General features: G+C 37.2%; 1 long non-coding RNA gene across 1 annotated transcript in view; it reads left to right on the forward strand.

Moving 5' to 3' along the window:
* The first annotated feature begins 478 nt into the window (after positions 1-478).
* Positions 479-14,547, forward strand: part of LOC144306207 (uncharacterized) — a 42,133-nt gene continuing 28,064 nt past the window's right edge. The window contains exons 1-2 of the long non-coding RNA XR_013373208.1: positions 479-873; positions 11,121-11,279. This is a non-coding gene — a long non-coding RNA (uncharacterized LOC144306207). The remainder of the gene's footprint in view (positions 874-11,120; positions 11,280-14,547) is intronic.

The raw sequence follows: 14,547 nt of genomic DNA on the forward strand, positions 1-14,547 counted from the left end.
CAGCCAGATTTTAAGTCTCATAGGTAAGGTTCAAACCCAGCTTTACCTAATTCAAAGTCATTGCTATTTGTCATTACTCTATATGGCATCCAAAATCTAGAATGAGTCTCACGTTATGTGTTTAGCTGTATGATGGTAAACATGAGATGAGAAGCAGATTTAGGGAGAAAATGGTTAAGTCTAATTTTAAACATATTCTGTTTTAAAAGCCTGGAGACTATCCCTGGTGAAGACGTCTAATGGATAGTTACATATGTAAGTCTAGAATTTACGGGAGATGTCTGGGAAGAGATAAAGATTTGTGAGGCATTAGCATTTAAATTGTTAAAGTCATGGGAATGGATGAGATTTCCCAGGGAGACTGCAACATGAGAAGAGAATCAAGTGGAGAGCTAAGAAACACTAAAATTAAAAAGGAGGTCAGAGAGAAGTATCAGTGAAGGGACAGAGAAGGAATGTTAATACAAGTTGAAGGGAGTAGTAGACGTGATAGCACACTGAAGCAGGGGAGAGGGGAGAGGTGCATGAGAAGGGAGTGAGCAAATATTATCAAAAGCAGTGGAGGAAGAGGACTGAGAAAAGTCCACTAGATTAAGACGATTGTGAAGGAGAAATACAAGCCAAAGCAGCATGCAATTTAACTTTAAATTATAACACCCAGTATGGTCTATAGTCTGCAAATCTACAGCTGTGGGAAAGAAAAGTATCAGCCTTTTGAAGGTCAACTGCCAATGCATTTGAAAAGCCAGAATTCTCATTTTAGGGATTTCTCTATGGAAAAAGAAGAAATAGGACATTCAGTGCAGCACTGTTTATGAGAGAAACCTTACCGCAGGAGTTAAGAACACTCACTCTAGAGCCAGACAACCTGAGGTAAGATCTGCCACTCACTAGCTCTGGGACCACGGGGAATTTACTTAGCTATTCTGTGCCTCAGTTTCTTTATCTGTAAAATAGTCAAAGGGTTGCCATTATCAGTAAGGTTGTTGCAGCCTAATTGGCTACTATAAGAATTAAGTGAGTAAATATCATAAGGTGTTTATATTGTTTGTTAAACCAATACAGATAAAAATAACCAAAATACTCAATGGTAAGATTGATTTTAAAAAATGTTTATATCCATATCTTTTGATAACTACATAATTTTTCATGGTTGCAAGTTAACTTTAACATTATGGAAAGCTATCAATGGATTATTAGAAAAAAATTATAAACCAAATGTTTAAAACGATTTCATTTGTGAATAAATAATGTACATACATATATATATGAAAGACATTTAGAAAATTAGAAAGTGCTTATGTGTGGGTAGTTGGAGTATGATTTTAGATTTTAACTTCTACACATTTATAAATTATATATATATAAAACATCTTTTAAAGTTATTTATTTATTTATTTATTTATTTATTTATTTATTTATTTATTTATTTATTTGAGAGAGAGAGACAGACGCTAACACGGACTCCACACTGAGCTCAGGGCCGGAGGTAGGGCTTGATCCCGCAGCCACGAGATCATGATGCAAGCCAAAAGCAAGAGTCGGGATGCTTAACCGACTGAGCCACCCCGATACCTCTAAACATTATTTTTATAAGAAAAAACAAATACAAGCATCCTGGAGGCCAAGATATAGAATAGCAAGTTGTTATGATTCCTCAGCAAAACTTGCCTGTGAAGGGAAGTAGAGTAAGGGCCTGGTAGCTAGGGCATATTTATATAACCACTGGAGAACCAGTGTATGTAAAATACAGAGTCCTACCACCGGGAAGGTCTCCTATAAATAAGGGCTGCTACCATCATCATTATCATCATCATCATCATTAACATTTCTCCAAGCCTTAAACTTTCAGTACCAGTACAACTCTGAGTAGCCCATGGCAAAAGGTAATAGAAGAAAAAAATTTAAGTAGAGAATATTTTACTTTATTTTATTTTTTACAGAGAGGTTTGAAAGAGCAGGAGCGGGCGTGGGGGCGGGGGGGGCAGAGAGAGAGAGAGGTACTAGACAATCTGGAAAGCAGCCAAGATAACTAAGAATACATTGTTTTAGGACCGCTCCTCTGACCTGTCATATATACAAACTTGTTTTAATATCTAAGCATTCGGACTACAAATGTTCTGCTTTGTCTCTCGCACAGTAGAGATACAAGCCCCGACACACTTGTGGATTATATCTATTCTGGGATGCTTTCCCCTGTGCTAATCACCTTACATATTCAATACATTCTATATGAACAATGAATGGCATGAGCAGTACAAACCCAGCAGCCTTAAAATAATTTCAGGTAGTTACTAAATAATTGTGAAGGTCTATTGTAAAAAAACAAAACTGTGGAAGGAGCCTCGGTGTCCAACGAAAGATGAATGGATAAAGAAGATGTGGTTTATGTATACAATGGAATATTACTCAGCTATTAGAAATGACAAATACCCACCATTTGCTTCAACGTGGATGGAACTGGAGGCTATTATGCTGAGTGAAGTAAGTCAGTCGGAGAAGGACAAACATTATATGTTCTCATTCATTTGGGGAATATAAATAATAGTGAAAGGGAATATAAGGAAAGGGGAAAGAAATGTGTGGGAAATATCAGAAAGGGAGACAGAACGTAAAGACTGCTAACTCTGGGAAACGAACTAGGGGTGGTAGAAGGGGAGGAGGGCGGGGGGTGGGAGTGAATGGGTGACGGGCACTGGGTGTTATTCTGTATGTTAGTAAATTGAACACCAATAAAAAAAAAAAAAAAAAAACAAAACTCATTTCATTTTGGATTTCTGAGTTCTATGATGGACTGAGATACTAAAAGTAATAGCAAATAAGATCCCAGGAATACGTGCAACCCTGGCTCTCATCCAAGAACACTGAGAACAAAACGTGGTGACCTTAGAACTCTGTCAATTTTAATAATTTTAAAAACCACTTCTGAACCAGTTATGTCATCAGATTAGAACACTATCAAAGTAGAAGCCCCTCTAATTGTAATCTGTCTTTAAAAAGGACTTGAAGTGAAATGAAAACACCATTTAAAAAAGAAATTCAGAGCATATTGTGCATATCTTCAGAATAAAGAGAAACACACCATTTAAAGAGGAATTAAATTCAGGTGTCACTTTCTTCAAATTTTGAGTCAGTGGCCTAACCGGTTAGCCACAGTTTTAAACTTTCAGACTATGATAATAAACCTGTTCAGTTCACCTAAACTTTCTGGATATTTTTAAGTCTTCACATTTGAAAGGAACACAGCCATGTTATCTAAACAGACAAGTCTAACAATTTCAAAGTTCAGGTAGACGTATAGCACAAAAGAGGGACTTATCGGTACATTCGTGGTTTGCCACAACTCCATAGCTAAGCCCCTGACTTCCCTGTCTCCCTTCTTCAGCCCCACCACCCCATCCTAGTCTATGGACAAACAAGCTCTCCCATCTACTTCTTATCAAGATGGAAACAAGGCCAGACCTGCTCTTCTAGATAAAATGCTTTGGCTTCTAACTGCCTGGCTGCTTATCTTTCATCTTGCAGTGTTAACCATAACCCCTTTCCTGACCTGCTCTACTTCTTGTTTTCAGATGAGCAGTAAGGACTGGGGGGAAAACGTGCTTAAATGGACAAGTTCACACTCTTACATCCCTCTCCTTTCCTTTTCAAGTCTCTTCAGAACCTCTTTGTGTTCAAATTCTCTTCTAAAATCATCAGAAACCTCATTGCATGCACATTTATAAGTCTCTCCTTTTCAACTTTTACTCTTCTTACTCTACACAATGACTTGTTTTTGTTTTTGTTTTTGTTTTTAATTGAAGTTTACTGTTGATTTTTGAAGGAAGAGGGATTTGGTTTCCTGAGGAATAGGAGAGCTCCCCACCTCCTTCCTCTTCTTTTTTCCCATTTCCCGGCCCATGTCCTAATAAGCTGAATCATCGTCTTGGCTAAGCTGTTTGATTTGGCTTACCTGAATTCTTGTGTTTTCATCCAAACAAAGCATTGCACTTTCCTGCTCTTTCTCGAACACATAAAAAGTTGGGGTAATACAGACCTGGAGTACTCAAGCAATGTTTGAGCAAGCTTGTTATGTGAGTTAACTGGGGCACTACCCGGCTCTTAGACCCTTATTCCTCTTAAATGAAGAAGATGAAACATAAGCTAGTTTCCTTCTAGTCATGAGAGTTCTAGGAAACTCACTATTCTCCTATATTTTGAAGCAACTACAAAGTTGCATTATGTGAGATTATACAGGGCCCCAGTGTTGTAAACACCATGTTCTAGTTATGACATCTTTACTCCCCCACACACTCATGTACTTGAACTTGTATGTCCTTGAAAACATGAAGTCTTTCAAAAAAAGAACTTGTGCTCCTTGGGGGGAAAAAAAAATCATCCCACGTATATCATGTGCTAGGCTTTTTTTTTTTCCTCCTTAGCTTTTACTTCTTGGCATTTGTAAATAAATTTACGTAACACATCAGAAAATTTTATCCTTAAGTGCCCTGCTCTGATTCAGGTCTTCCATTTTATTTTTTTAGCCTACACAAGATTCAATCTGGAATTACACTGCTTCTTTTCATTTTTCATTTTCTTACTGCAAATTAGGAATCTAATTGATCCCTTGAAGTTGGTTGTCTAACTATGTTGGTATTATTACCACTGGGGAAATAGGAGCACTGAATTCAATTTTTAAATACATATTGTAACACTTACTATATATAAGGCATTTTGTTAGGGTCTAATTGGAAAAAGATAAATACCTGCCTTTAGAGAATAATTTTATGCCAGAATAATCAACTGTGATATTTTTCCCTAACTGTGGTACTTTCATAATATTAATAATTCCATTCAAGATACCACATTCTTGAAAACCAACAGAAGATACATTTCCTAGTTCATGTCCCTCTGTATCCATAAACAAGGCTCTAATGCTTCTTTTATTTTCAAAACAATTGATCTCAAATATTGTTTTCCTTTAAAGGAGAATCAAACTTATTAGAAAATGTTTTCTTTCTTACCTCTTCTACAAAATATAAGGAAGCAAACTTTTAAAGTTTGTTACAGTTATGATAAATGTTACTTTCCCATGACTTTCAATTAGGGCTGGGAAATCTGAAGAGTATTTGGGCATTTACCTAAGTTGATTTCAACTACATGTACTGAACTTTTCTTTGAAGAGGGGATCTTTAGTAACCTGTCACTTCTGAAAACTCTCCTTTAGTTACCTATAGTCAAAGGAATTTGTCCCCTTCACTATCAAACACTAGTCCAGCTGGTCCACTTCTTGTCTTAGAGACTTTTCACTAGACCTCATTTTTGTTTTGTTGTGGTTTAACCTACAGTAAGTTCTTGTATGACCATAGAACAAGGGACAAGTTTAAATAAAATTATTCACTGTCAGATGATTCTGTCTTCCAATTCACTGAAAACTCTAAAAGTACAGTTTAAATAGGGTAGCAGGGGGGTGCCTGGGTGGTGTAGTCAGTTAAGCATCTGACTCTTGGTTTCAGCTCAGGTCCTCATCTCAGAGTCTTGGGATGGAGTCCCGCCTCCTAGGGCTTAAGATTTTTTTCTTTCTACCTTTTCCCTCAGCACCAACTCCCACCCTCTGCTTAGGCACACATGTGCATTCTCTCTCTCTCCTCCCACCTTAAATAAATAAAGTAGTAGGACTGGGAACAAAATTTTGTTAGTTCCTGGATATCACAGTCTTTCTACAAAGTCTTTAAATAAATGTAACTTAAAATCCCCTCCTTAGAAAATACTTTTTAGAAAACTAGCCAGTTTCATAAGTAAAATGAGAGTTTAAAAAACCAAAACAAAACAGCTATACTGGAGCAAGTTAGAAGATGAGTTAGAAGGAAACAAAGCTAGAAAGGAAAACTTCTAGATGGGGTCTGGGGATAAATTTGCTTTAAGAAAAAAAAAAAAAAAAAAAAAAAACCTGAGGAAATAGTTTAGGCAAGGAGACTCTGGAAGTGGGATGATCAGTTGGACTTTCACTCAGCCACTTGGGCATGAGAAAGTGAGCATATGGATTAACAATGAGAATAGAGAAGAGAAACATACTTGAAAGGTATTCTGAGTGAAAAAAAAACCCGGCCAGTTTATGGTGATTTATTGGATAAGGGGAAGTAAAATGGGCTTATGTCAAAGATGAAGTTCAAGTCTGAGCAACAATGAGAAGAATGGTGGAAGTGACATAATGTAGCTGGGAATGGAAAGGTAATAGGGAATGTCACAGAAGTACAAAAAGTTCAAATCTTGAAGAAATGGAATTTCCAAATATCTGTCTCTTGGCAGAGCTAGAGGCCTGGCACTCAAAGGAGAAGCTGGGGCTAGTGGTTCTCCTTTTTTATTAAGAGACTTTAGCAAAAAAGTGTTTATGGAAGTCATGAAAATGTATCTAGAACTAAAGCCAGTCATGTTTAGAGAGAAAAGCTCATGTGAATAGTAGTACTTACAGGAATAGGCACGGTTGGGGAATTTAAAAATGAAGAACAACAACAAAGTTGGAAGGCTAACACTGCCTAATGTCAAGATTTATTATAAAGCTACAGTAATGAAAACAGAGATGTTGGTATAGCAATAGACAACCCAATGGAATGAAATTTTAAAAAGCCAAACACATATGAACAACTGACTTTTGACACAGTTTTCAAGGGCAATTCAATGGTGGAAGGCTAGTCTTTTCAACAAATTATGGTAAAACTACTGGATATCCAAATACCATAACGTGAAAATGGATTCATATTTCATAATATATACAGAAATTAATTTAAAATAGATCACAGCCTAAATGTAAGACTTAAAACTAAATTTCTAAAGTGAAATGTAAAATTTTTGTGATCTTGGGTAAGGCAAAGATTTCTTAGATATGACCACAAAAACAAAGATAAAATTGTTGGATTTTGTCAAAATTTAAAACTTTTTGAAAGATACCGTTAAAAAGAAAGTCACAGACTGGATGAAAAAATACTTGAAAATCATATCTGCTAAAGGACCTGTACCCAAAATAAATAAAGAATTCTCAAAGTCAACAAAGGAAACATCCAATTTAAAAATTGGCAAAAAAGATGGAAGACACTTCACCAAAGAAAATATACAGATGGGAAACACATTTTTAAAATGTTCAGTATCATTAGATATTAGATAAATACAAATTAAAGCCATAATAAGAAAAAATTGAACATCTATTAGAATAACTAAAATTAAAATACTGAACATACCCAGCATTAGGAAGGATTTGGAAGAACTGAAACTCTCATACATGTTGGTGAGAATGTAAAGTGTACAGCGTCTTGGAAATCAGTTTACCAGTTTTTTAAAAAGCTAAATATACTACTGTGTGATTTATGCATTTTACTCTTATTTATCCCATAGAAATGAAAGCATATGTTCAGAAGAAAAGCTATATACAAATGTTCATAGAAACTTTATATGCAATAGCCAAAAACTGGAAATAATTCAAATGTCTTTCAAAGAGTAAATAGAACTGAAACGAGTAGACAAATTCTAGTGTATTTATACAACGAATTCAAACTTGACAATAAAAAGAAATAAACTACTGATATGTGTAATAGCAGTTCAGAGTCACTGTGCAAAGTGATAAAAGCCAGACCAAAAAACAATGAATAGTGAGTCGTTTGATTTATAAAAATTCTAGAAAATGAAAACTAATCGATAGTGGCAGAAACCAGATTAGTGGTTGCTTGGGGATGAAGTGGGAGGCAGTTGGAGAGGGAGGAAAGTGTGATTACAAAGGGTCATGGGGAAGCATTTGGGGTGATGGTTTATTATCTTGATTGTAGTGATAGTTTCACGGTGTTTAGGAGTATCAAAACGTCAAGCTGTGTGCTTTAAATATGGTTCATTTATTATATGTCAATTACATCTCAAGAAAGCTGCTAAGTAAGATGAATAAACTCATTAAGTCACTATTACATAGAAGCCCTAAACCAAGAGAAAATAAATAAAAGTACAAAGGGAAAACTAGGAACAGAAGCTACTGAAAGTTGTAGGAAGAGACTAAGAATGAAACCAATGTTTCAAGGAGTGGAGTAGTTAAAATAATATGGCACAGAGATAGCCAGAGGGAAGCCTGTCCAATATATTTGGCAAAACAAAACAAAACAAAACACTGAACCTCCACGAAAAGGTAGTGGGGTGGGAGCCGGAATGTTGGAGGCTTCAGGGAGATTGTCTGAAACAAAGGTGAGGCAGCACATGGAATCCACTTGTTTCAAAAGATTGGCAATGAGAATGAGAGAAGTAAGATGGTAGCTAGAGGGGACAGGAGAACAAACTAAAGGTTTTTGGGTGAAGTTTGAAGGCAGAAAAAAATAAAAGTGGAATGAAGAAGAAACTGAAGATTCTAGAGATGAAGATAAAACATGTAGAAACAAGTTTCTTGAGGAATTTGGAAGTGATGGGATCTAAGGCCCAGGTGCCAGAATGAGCCCTGGAAAGGAGAAATCTGTAATTGTTAATTCCTAGACTGTCTCCCAAGACCATATGGGCTACAGAGTACCTAAGTGGGTTACTTCAAACTTTGAGAAGTTATTCTTTTGTCAGAAGTTGTTTTTTTTTTAGAAAACTTGGATGACTAGACATTCTGACATTTCTTAAAACTGATCTTGATACAAGACGACATCATATTAATCATCACCTCTGACCCCCAAATTGTGACCTTTCCAGGCTGTAATCAGCTGACCACAGCCCATAGGTCGTTGTCCCAAATGACATAATAGCACTTCTGCTTCATTAACCTCAGTGTCTTGCTGCTTCAGGAAGATTATTCTGAGTCAGATGCTTAAGATGGAACAAAGGGCAGGAGAAGAGTTGGGGGGTAAGCTGTGGATTGTGTGTCCAAGATAATAGGGAAATCCTCGTAGAGAAAAAACAACCGGAACTGGAAGGCTGAAAGGCACTGCCAAGGTTTCCAGAATAGTAGAAAGGATATAAGCTTCAGAACTAGACAGACTTGGTCTCAGTCCAGGCTCTTCCTCCTGTCTATGCTGTGAGGCCGGGGGTAAATGTGTCTACTTCCATTAGTGTCTGTTGCTTCATGTATGAAGTGGGTATTTTGTTTACCTCACATCCTAGTTCAAAGAATTAAATAACTTGATGTTTTAAATATGTAGTAGAAAATAGGCAAACACTACAGGGTCACTATGTTTCCTATTATTATATAGTAAGTGTTCTTAACCCATAAAAAAAATGCCCCAAGTGGTCTTATTTTCATCATTTGTTTACCATGGATGGTTAATTAATGCCTGTTGGAACTGAAGTGATGATGTAGCAGTCCTCTCAGCACAAGAGTGGTAAACTGTCTAAAGGTAAAATAACACATCGGCATGCAAGGATGAAGTAAAAATGCAAAAAACTGCCCTTTCTCCATGTCACCATGTTGCTTTCTTTCTTGGTACAAACTGGGACTTAATACAACCATTCTCTTCCTCTTATCACAACTGAAGGCCTGCAATGAGGAGACAGTGACTTTGAGAGGTCTCATGAGTCTAGAAAACTGATCCCCACAGAGGAGTAGAATCCGTGAAGATCTTGATGTGTTGGAAGTCCACGAAATATGGCCCACGTTCCAACAGATGTGCAGACTTTTGAATTTCTGAGTATAGATCCTTATCCAGAAGTGAAGCAAAGGAACTCAACTATCCACTGGGATGAAAGCAATATTTCTTTAAAGCAAGTTAATTCTTTAAATGCATACCGCATCGTACCTTGAACCTACTCTAATTATAGTATCAAGCCCACTGCTGAATTACAGCTTTTTGATAGAATTAAACTGTGCCTTTTTAGAACAACTTGTAGTGTATTTCAGGCATTCCCTGGCAATTTAAAGGATCTAGAATTTGTAGACTAAATGTATACTCCATTTATCAAGGCAAAAGAAACATTTTTTTTTTTAATGATAAATGCTTAGAACAAATGCATACACACTCAGTAACGAATCTTTACCGGAAGTGCAAATATGTGGAACTAACACATCATGATGACCTTAATCATTGGCGTTTAAGGGCAGGTCAGCTTGTCTCCAGTTTTAAGGCACAATCAGGAATTAGTTCAAGTATAAAAATGGAATGTGGTCTTGGTGATCAGGATACATTTGCTAAAATTAGCACACCCCTTGCCCATCTGATCCCGCTGGTGGCAGTTCCCTGCATACTGAGTCCTATGACTTAAGAGCTATAAAGGGTCTGGCATGAGCTTTTCCCTGCTCTATATCATGGCTGGAATTAGTTGATAACCCAATCCTGGGCTTTGGGTTTGGCTCTAAGCACCATTAAGTCAAGTCATATCACTGCTAGAAGATCTGCCACAATTTTTTTTTTTTTTCCAATTTGCTGGGTCTTTGGAAATCACATGATTGGACAGACTACCACTGAAGCACATATTTTGAGTTAAATCCTGCATGAGTCAAAACCTACAAAAACTGTCCTGACTTGAACTGTACTAATTGTGTGAAGTTAACATTGCAAAGGTAGTTTTACGGATTTGACACGTTTAATGATATACATTACAGTGCTACATGGTAATTAGGCATAAATGGTAAATAATTAAATAAATGGTAAATAATTAATATATATGGCAGAAATTAGTAGATGTTTTACACAGCCAAGTCAAGTTCAAATCCGTCTTTTTCTTCTTGCTTCGCTACTTTCCGATTTTCTATGAACATCATTGACAGCTTTTCTAACACCTTGCCTTAGGAATCAGAATATTATTGTGGTTTTTTTCCAAATGCAGTGCAAATCATTCATTCATCAATGGTTTGCACTGTTCAACCAACATACACAGACTGCAGAGATGCTTATGATAAAGTTTTAAGGCGGCACTGAATAGCGTCACCTCTGCATCTATGCTCCATCCTCTGCTGCTCCGTGGCCCCGGGTGGCTGAGGTGTGTGGATGCCATCAGTGAGCCTACTCACTCTGACTTTTGGGCAAGCATAAGAGGGAGTGCTGGCGAGTGGTGGCAGGGGGGATCTCAAAGTGGAATGATGCTGGAGACTCAGTGCCACGGATCTCAAAGGTTTCAGCTCTGTCCAGCTACTTCTTCACAAGCATCTTTTGTCTCCAGAATCCCCAATAACCCCTCTTTCTCCGCTGCCTCTGCAGACCTGAGGATTGTGCACAACCTGCTTTGACACTGGTGCACCACACTGGCCCTAAGGTTTCCTTCCACCCAGATCATAAAAGGGATGTTGTGCTGTTCTCAAGCTTTCCTAATTTGAATGTGCCATCTGTTTCCTGCTTGGACCCTGACTGATTGAAAAGGTAGGACTTTACCTGTAAGCATAAATTTTGTCATCGGTAACAAAAAAAAAAAAAAAAAAAAAAAAAAAAATCAAGGTTCTCATAACAGGCCAGTATTTGATTTACTTCTGTTGTATTTTATCAGTCCTGGCATGTGGAATGTAGTAGGTACTGAATATCTACTTGTTGATTGATTAAATGAAGCTATGCAATATAGAATATTTCCTGAATTATAGTTTCTAACCTCAGTATTATTCCGTAAGACCATTCATGATCAAACTACATGTTGTATATAGTGTAGATAAAAAATTATTTTGCCACATTTCCGGAGAAACCAATAAATAACAACAAGCTCTAGTTTGCTGTCATCCTTATGAATTTAGAAACAATGCATACATTGGACTAAAACTTTGTTTTCCTTCCTCCCTTCTTTCTTTCCTCCCTTCTTTCCTTCCTTTCTTTTGTAGGCTCGATGCCCAGCATGGAGCCCAGTGCAGGGCTTGAACTTACAACTGTGAGAATAAGACCTTAGCTGAGATCAAGAGTCAGACACTTAGACTGAGACACCCACACACCCTAAAACCTTGTCTTCTAAGTTGAGTTTCTTATACTTTAAATTGCCAAAGTTTTACCTTTTCACTTACAGCATAACATTGATATAATTGCTTGGATCACCAAGGTAGCTTTTTCCTTGCACAAAATATATGCTTAATGAATTCAATTAACTGATTATTGAGTACCTTAACATAAGATCATTTGAGCAGTTGTGTGGAGAATGGATTGGACAGGAGAGATTGGAGGCAAGAAGATTAGTTAGGAATCTATTGCAATAGTCCGAGACAAGCTAAATATTTACTGAGCTTTGTTATGGCTTTGCTTTGGACATTTCAGTCCTGCTTAGTTTTGGGGTGGGGCTTATGGAGCAAAGCTGATATTTGAGTTGTTCTGGCAAATTCCTCTGAGTTTCAATGTTTGCATTTCTTTTTCTGTATTACCTTTCCTTTTCTTTGGTCAGCTAAAAAAGAAAAAGTCACCTTCCAGAATCTTCAAGTTCCTCGTAATCTATTTGGGAAGCAAAACATTAACACAGGAAAAGTAATAACCCAATATTAATAAAACAGCAGAGGAGTTTTCAGAGGGTGGCTTGGAAATAATATCCAAGTGAAGGGAATGACAATAAATGTCAGAACTTTATGAGAGTAAGAGGTGACTGTGGGCTGGGTATCTTGGGATATTTTCATGAAGATTTTGGTTTTGAATGATAGAGAGCTAGAGAGAGAAAAGACGACATTCGTGGAAAGCAAAATTCTCAGAAAGGCAGAGTTGCAAGAGAACTCTTATTTTTCTTATCTTTCCTTTAATCCCTCTCCTCTTCAAAGTACAGATCTGAGTTATGAGAGGGTGGGGAAGTATTATGTCTGAATGGGGAAGGCTTTTCTACTTCCTTTTTTTCCCATTCCTCAAGGCTTAGCCAGGCCTGAAATGCTTGTCCAACATGTTGAGTTACTACAGCTTTTCAAGTCTGGCCTAAGTTCATGTTAAAGACCCACATAAACTTCAAACAAGAATGAAAACATATTTTAATTCTAAACCTCATAGGGATGCTACTTCTTTCAGAAATATTGAAAATGGAAGATATCTCACTATTCTTTATATTAGTCTAAAAGTCATGGAGGAAAATTAAAATGCCTCACTTTGAAGGAGAGTTAAAGAAGTTGTCATTTGTTGATCAGTGACAAGTATGGGTTTGAGAGGTTTATATGTATGAGTAGAATTCATTTATTCCTTGCAACAACTTTATGAAGTAGTAGTACAAAAGCACCCCAATTCTATAGACATAAAACTATGGCAAAGAGAGGTAAAGTAACTTGCTTGATGCCCCACAACTGGAAAATACTGGAGCCAGTTATCCAACTGAAGTAGTCTGACTCCCAAGCTTTTGCCACTAACTGCCTTGAAAAGTTATGTAACTGAGCTGGTTCTTTGTGAAATCTGGGAGGTTGAATGAGATAATTTTGACATTTGCCCTCATGTTAAAAATTAAGTATTGGGTTCACGTCGTCAATTCCTAGTCTTCTCATATGACTCAAGTTTGAAACTCTCTGTCCTCACTTCCAAAGGAATTAATTCTCCCTTCATAGAAATTCTGACATTAATTGTTCTGAATGTCTTAAAGAGGATCAGATTCCAGGTCAGTGATGAACAACTCCTAACTCAGTTTTGTAATCTTCCTGACTTTTCCTTGTGATAGAGGACCTGTTTTCAGGATGCCATTAGAAAATCACCCTGCATTATGACAAATCTCAACATGTTAGTAATTAAGAAGCGGCTCCAGTTTTTTCCACTGACGTTAAATGGGTAATCTAAGTTGAGTGAGTCTACTTATTCTCACAAAAGACCAAATGAAGCTATACTCAATGTTGAATTTTTTTAAGTGGCTTATACATTTTTCCAAATTGCTCTAAATGAAAAGGAAAATGGTTCTCCCTTGCACTGGCTCATGACCTGTGCACTGCTACCCTTGTAGGACCAATGCATATTCCACATGTTCCCAGCTGCTTCTATCTGAAGGACGATGGGCACTGTGACAGAGAGAAGAGGGGAGCCCTGGTTTAAAGCAGAATAAACTCCTGCTTGTTCACCAGGAGTTCTGTGTTCCAGTTTTGACTAGAAAAATATCAAGCTACCCTTAAGTCCCATTAGTATCTATACCTCCTGGAAACGGGTGTGCAACAGCCTCTGCATTACCCCCAGTGTGAAAAAGAGCATGGTGATGAGCACAGAATCCTGCCACTTCGTCCATCATAAATGTAAAGAAGGAAGTTTATTCTCAGACCCTATCTCTCAAGTAAAACATAGTATAATAACTGAAATGTCTTAGGAACGAAGCTTGACGTTCCAGAGTTGGATGCAAGTGTTTAAATGCAAAACCTTGGAAGAAAGTAGCACAGGGACAGGAGCACGGCTCACAGAAAAGTGTAAGGGAGAAAAGAAGGGACAGAGACTTTTTAGTTGAGGATCCCAGAAAGAGAAAAGGATAAAACTGGGGATGAGATTTAAAGACAAAGGTTGTGTCCTTAATTATTTTTGTTTACTGAACTAAAAAGATTCCACAAATTTAGTATTTTGGGTCTTAAATAATAAAAGGAGTCACTGATGGAATCCCTAAGAAGCCCAGGGATTATTCTTCACTGCAGAGTCCAGGTTCCCAACAATAAATATGAAGCACCTAAATTTGGAGAAAAGGTCTCAATATGTTCTCCATTTTATGATATACAATAAATCCTAC

Source organism: Canis aureus, chromosome 36, assembly GCF_053574225.1.
Source record: "Canis aureus isolate CA01 chromosome 36, VMU_Caureus_v.1.0, whole genome shotgun sequence".
Taxonomy (NCBI): Eukaryota; Metazoa; Chordata; class Mammalia; order Carnivora; family Canidae; genus Canis; species Canis aureus.